Source organism: Pseudonaja textilis, chromosome 3 (genome assembly GCF_049901715.1).
Source record: "Pseudonaja textilis isolate UNSWEBS1 chromosome 3, rPseTex1.2, whole genome shotgun sequence".
In the NCBI taxonomy this organism is placed as follows: domain Eukaryota; kingdom Metazoa; phylum Chordata; class Lepidosauria; order Squamata; family Elapidae; genus Pseudonaja; species Pseudonaja textilis.
In genome coordinates, this window is record NC_141992.1 from 4,100,572 (window position 1) to 4,106,407 (window position 5,836).

Sequence of the window (5,836 nt, forward strand, 5' to 3'; positions counted from 1 at the left end):
GGTTAGAGTGGACCTTGATTTGATTTCTTAATTTTTATATATTTTGCTAGCTCTATACCCTTGTTTTGCTATGAAACTATGTGATCGGGCTTAATTTGGGGGGAAGAAAATTCTGCCTCTACCTACCAGCATCCATCGGCATTCATCTGGTTAGCGTCCTGTCAGTGTGTGAGAGAGTTGAGGGCTGTTTGGAAACTGAAACAGTGTTTGTTGTGTGGGCAAGGAGACAGCAAGGAGCCTGGGTGTGGCTTAGCTCAACTGTTCTGTACTAAAGCTGCTTGGTGCTCTGAAACTGAAACTCGTCTCTGCTTATATTTTGCATTTGGCAGAGATTTCTTTTTTTCAGGTGTGGAGGGGGAGTAGAACTCCTTAGCATCAGAGCGTGTTAATAATAATAATATAGGAAATACTCTAAATGCTCTGATGGTCATTTTGAAAAACCCTTTTTTGGAGAGCACCTAGAAGCCAAGAGGAACATATATGCCAAATTTCAAGTTTGTAGACTTCACGGTTATGGAGATTTTGTGATGATGCATGACGGGCATTTTGCTTTTATACATTTATATATATATATATATCTAAATTTATACTTTTTATTTAATCAACATAAGTGGTTATTAATTTCTTAATTTTTAGAGGAGGTAAGCTTGCATCATGCGTGAATGGAGGCCATTAGATTAATTTATAGGTTAGAACCGGAGGAGAGGGAGTAGAATAACACATTAAATAGAAATTCCCAACCCTGAATAAACTCTGTGAATTATTATATGCCTTGGTAGGGAAACTTCAGTCCATTTGAATATGCTTATTAAAACATAACACTACTAAATATTCATACCAAGGCAGTAATACATTCAAATGTGTTGGAATTCCTTTTTCGTAATACCCTAGGATGACAATTAAAGTTGCTGTTATTGTTGTTCTTATCATTCAAAATGGCTTATTAAAATAAGTGGGTGGTTTGTTAAATTAGCTATAATTGGACAGAAACCTCTGGAGTCTTTCTTTAGATCGGGGGGGGGGGGTTAACCTCAGCAAATTTAAGATGTGTGGACTTCAACTCCCAGAATTCCCTAGCCGGCTTTGCTATTCAGCCATGATGGTCCTTAAAAAGCCCCCCCCACCCCACCCCCCCAAATCTGTCATCCTATAGATTAGAATACAACAGAGGTCTCCAACCTTGGCCCCTTTAAGACTTGTGGATTTCAATTCCCAGAATTCCTCAGCCGGCCATGCTGGCTGGGGAATTCTGGGAGTTGAAGTCCACAAGTTTCAAAGTTGCCAAGTTTGGAGATCCTCGGAATAGAATAACAGAATTGGAAGGGACCTTGGAGGTCTTCTAGTCCAACCCCCTGCTTAGGCAGGAAACCCTACACTCAACTTTGATTTAATGACCGTTCAAAGTTACAACGGCACTGAAAAAAAAGTCATGTGTCTATTTTTCCACACTTACTACTGTTGTAGCATCCAGGTGGCCATATCATCAATATTCAGATGTTTGGCCATTGACTCATATTTATGAAGGTTGCAGTGTCCTGGGGGTCACGTGGTCTCCTTTTGCGACCTTCTGACCAGCAGAGTCAATGGGGAAGCTGGATTCACTTAACGACTGTGTCACTCACTGACCAGCTGCGGTGATTCACTTAACGGCGGGCCCCCAGAATGGTGGTAAAATGGGACAAAACACTTTACTTTACACATTTCTCCCTTAGCCTCAATCATTTCAGAGTTCCATTGCATGGTTGTAGGTTGAGGACTACCCGTGGTCACATCTGCTAGAACCGTGATGGAGAACCGATGACACGTGTGCCACAGGTGGCACGCAGAGCCATTTGTGTGGGCATGCGAGCCCCAGGCAAACTTACTTCACTGCGCATGCGTGCACCTCCCAGCTCATTTTCATCCCATTTGAGGCCTTTTTCGGCCTCTCGGAGGCTTGAGGGAAGCCTCTGCAGCCTTTGCAGGCCAAAAAATAGGGCTGGTTCATCCCTTCCTGTATTTCCAGAAATACCGGAAGTCACAAAACGGGCCCATTTTTCGGCCTGCAAAGGCTGCAGAGTCCTCCCTCAAACCTCTGTGGAAGGCCGAGAAAGGCCTCAAACCAGCTGAAAATCAGCTGGGAGGCGCAGTGCCTTCCATGCGCAGGGGGCGTGGGGTGGGTGCGCGTTGCCTTCTGGGTGCTGGCACGTGAGTCCAAAAAGGTTAGCCACCACCGTGCTAAAGTATATATTTCTCTAGGGAAGCAAACACGTGGGATTTGCTCATCTGCTATCTCCAGAAATTCCACCCCCGCTGCCTCCATCCTTGTTTGAACAGAATAAAAATGAGACTGAATTCCAGAACGAGAAGTCATAAACTCCTTTTTTCTTCCCCCTTCAAAGCATTGCGGTTAATAAGTGACTCGGGTTTAAAACTTGCTTTTTTTCTTCCTGACCTTCATTAAGCCTGTTTGCTCCAAGCTATTCCTGCTTACTCGCAGGGTGTATGAGACTTCTTGCGTTACAATGAGTTGAGCAACCTTAGAAGATATGAGCACAAAACAACTCACGGCTTACTTTAACCGAGGGTTTTTCAACCCATCTGGGGAGGGCTGGCATAAATGGCAGGATGGAGCTTCCTTTTACAGGCGCAGTCTATCCCTGAATTGCCGATGCTAGGAGATGAGGACCAGAGACGTAGCCCTGGAGTTACTGCCATAGTTAGGCCCAACATGGATGCTGCTGAGGGAAACGTGTGTTAAATGAGCTTCGCACCATTTTTTACAACCGTTCTTGCCACGGTTGTTAAGTGGATCACTGTCATTGATGTGAATAACCTAGTTGTTAAGTGAAGCAACAGGCGTTGGTAAGTGAATAACCTGGTTGTTAAGTGAATCTGGCTTCCCCATTGACTTGGCTCGTCAGAAAGTCGCAAAAAGGGATCACAGGGACACCGCAACCGTCGTACATATGAGCCAGTTGCCAAGTGTCCAAATTTGGACCAGGTGACCATGGGGAGGCGGCAATGGTCGTAAGTGTTAAAAAAACGGTCCTAACCTAAGCCACTTTTTCCAGTGCCATCGTAAACTCGGTCACTAAACGAACCAAGGTCTACCTGTACTTTTAAGACTGCAGCGTCAGAGCCTTGCATGGAGTTGAGAATTGCAGCGTTGTACGCATACTCACACCCACGCTGGTGCTTCTCGGATAATCCTAATTATAGGGTGCAGATAGAAACAGGCCACTCTGGCAAACAAGCCAAGTGACTACATAAAGACAACACTTTCTCTACATCACAGCCCAGGTGGCTTCTCAAAGAGGGAGCCAAAAACTCTAAAGCAAAAAGGAGGAATAATAATAATAATAATAATAATAATAATAATAATAATAATAATAATAATAATAATAGAGAAGAAAAGGGTTTGGTTCATTGACATTGCAATACTTGGTGATGATGAATTGCAGACCCACAGCAAGAAAAAAATCACAAAGTATCGGGATTTACAAATTGAAGTTGAGCGACTTTGGTAAAAGAAATCGTGGTTACCCCAATTGTGATTGGAACCCTAGAATAATACCCTCATTCTACAAAATACCACCCTACTTGGAACAGCTTATATCCTCCGACGCTACCTGAACAGTTCCTAGGTCCTTGGTTAGGACTTGAGCTGTTGAGCGACCAACCAGCCCCAAAAGCTGTGAATCTCACGAAAGATTCAATAATAATAATCATAATAATCATAATCATAATAATAATAATAATCATTATCATTATTTAATAATAATAGTAATAATAATAATAAATCTCTAATTCTTTCCCACCACTTTCCAAATGTTTGAAACCTTACAACAACTCGAACGTTGAAAAATAGCAAAATCAAAAGAGAGAGAGAGAGAGAGAGAGAGAGAAAGAAAAGCCAAAATCTCATGTTTCTCAAAGCAAGCCTTTCCTGTGAGGTCAAACGGCCGGCACACCTAATTCAAGAATTCTTCAAACTTTTAAGCATTGCCCAAGTAATGTCCTCCCTCCTTCGGTTCACGTGTTTCAACTTTCTGTTTTCAAAAAATCACAACTCGCTGGCTTCCTGGCAAAGGCATTTGGCAGACTGATTGGTTTTTCCCGTCCAATTTCCCTCAAGGTGAAGATAGTGGTATATCATGAGTTACATAAATATGAATATTAGAGAAGAGAAGGAGAGAAAAAAGGTTGAGAGGGAGAGGAGAGGAAGAGAAAAGGAAAGGAGAAGAGAAGAGAAGAACTGATGGGGGGAGGAAAGGAGAAGAAAAGGAAAGGGGGAGAAAAAGAGGAGAGGAGAAGGAACAAAAAGAAGATGAGAAAAGAGGAGAAGAAAAGAGAAAATCGATGACAGAGAGAGAGAGAAATGTGACGTAAGGAAAGGAAGAGAGAAGAGAGAAGAGAAGAGAAGAGAAAAAGGATGTGAGAGAGAGAGGAGAAGAAAAGGAAAGGGGGAAAAAGAAAAAAAGGAGAAGAGAGGAGGAGAGAAAAAGAAGGTGAGAAAAGAGGAGAGGAGAAGAGAAAAGGAAAGAAAAAAGAAAAGAAAAAGAAAAGAAAAGAGGAGAAGAGAAGAGAAGCAAAACAGAAAAGTGACAAAGAGGAAAGGTCGAGAAGAGAGAAAAGGACCAAAGAAAAGGAAGAAGGAAGATCAGAAGAGAGAAGAAAGGCGAAAAAAAGAAGAAAAGAGAAGAAGTAAGGGAGAAGAGAAGACCAAAGAAAGCAAGATAGAAAAGAGAGAAGAAAAAAATTTGGAAAATTAGATCAAACAGAGTTGGAAGGGACCTTGTAGGCCATCTAGTCCAACCCCACCTCCCTGGCTGGAGACCCTACACCAGAAAAGAGATAGGAAAGGGTGGGCGGAGGAAACCACGGATGCCCCTTATTGTCCCAGCATGAAAATCCGGAAGAAAGAAGGGGCAGCTTCTTCCAACCCCACCCCCCCTTTTTTTCCTCCAGCCACCCCAGAACCAAACAATCTGCAAACACTTTTTTGCTTCCGAAATGATCGACAGCCTCTCCCCAGCCTCATCCTCGGCCAGTACCCCAAACCGTCCAGTCTCCCAAACATTTCAGTCTTGCAAAAATTCTCCAAGACCCTCCTCCTTCCCTCCCTCCCTCCCTCCTTCTCCCCCCTGCCCTTCCCCACACTGCCCCATTTTCCCCTGTTCATGGACGGATTCATCCTTGGGGAATTTTCCCCCACTCCCTTCAACACCCCTACGACCTTCCCCATTCCACGCTCCTAACCAGGAGTAAAACAAAACCTCAGCCAAAAACCTCAGCTGTGAAACCAGAAGCTAAGCTCTCTCTATCTGTTGAATTTCTGCCTGCTTGCCTGCTAGCCAGATTGCTGTCAAAATCCCATGGCCGGGGAAACCTCAAAAGTTTTACGCAAGAAAAAGTAGAATTGCTCCACGGGAATGTTGCTTGTTCTTTAGAAGTTTGAGGTCCAGTAAAAATGTATCAGGGGGAGGTTGATCTCGAAAACAGGGGTGGGTGGGCAGGTTGAACCCCAAAATAAAGGCATTCTTTTTACCTGGTTTGCAAAGAAGCCGAGATCGGCAGAGCAGGAACCAGCCAGCTGCGCCTTCCTTCTTTCCCAGCTATAACCGTTTTGCTCCTCTGCAGGCGGGTATTAAATTTACCAGCTGACCTGGAGGCTCAGGTAACACAGGTTGCACAACTTCCTGTTTACCTGGGCAATTCTCTTTCCTGTGCAATTTTTTTTTTTTTTTTTTGCACACCAGACAGACTCGGTGCAAAGTTGAGCTGCCCGTGTCTCCGATCTGAATGGAAAGAGGATGCCCTCTTTGGATCCCTCTTGGGTGCAAAATATGCACAC

General features: G+C 43.7%; 1 protein-coding gene across 1 annotated transcript in view; it reads right to left on the reverse strand.

Annotated features, from left to right (window-relative positions):
- FAM110A (family with sequence similarity 110 member A) overlaps window positions 1–5,622 on the reverse strand; it is a 42,345-nt gene extending 36,723 nt beyond the window's left edge. Inside the window, exon 1 of the mRNA XM_087928808.1 lies at window positions 5,531–5,622. The gene's annotated coding sequence lies outside the window, so the exon portion shown is untranslated. The remainder of the gene's footprint in view (window positions 1–5,530) is intronic.
- Between the last annotated feature and the right edge of the window lie 214 nt (window positions 5,623–5,836).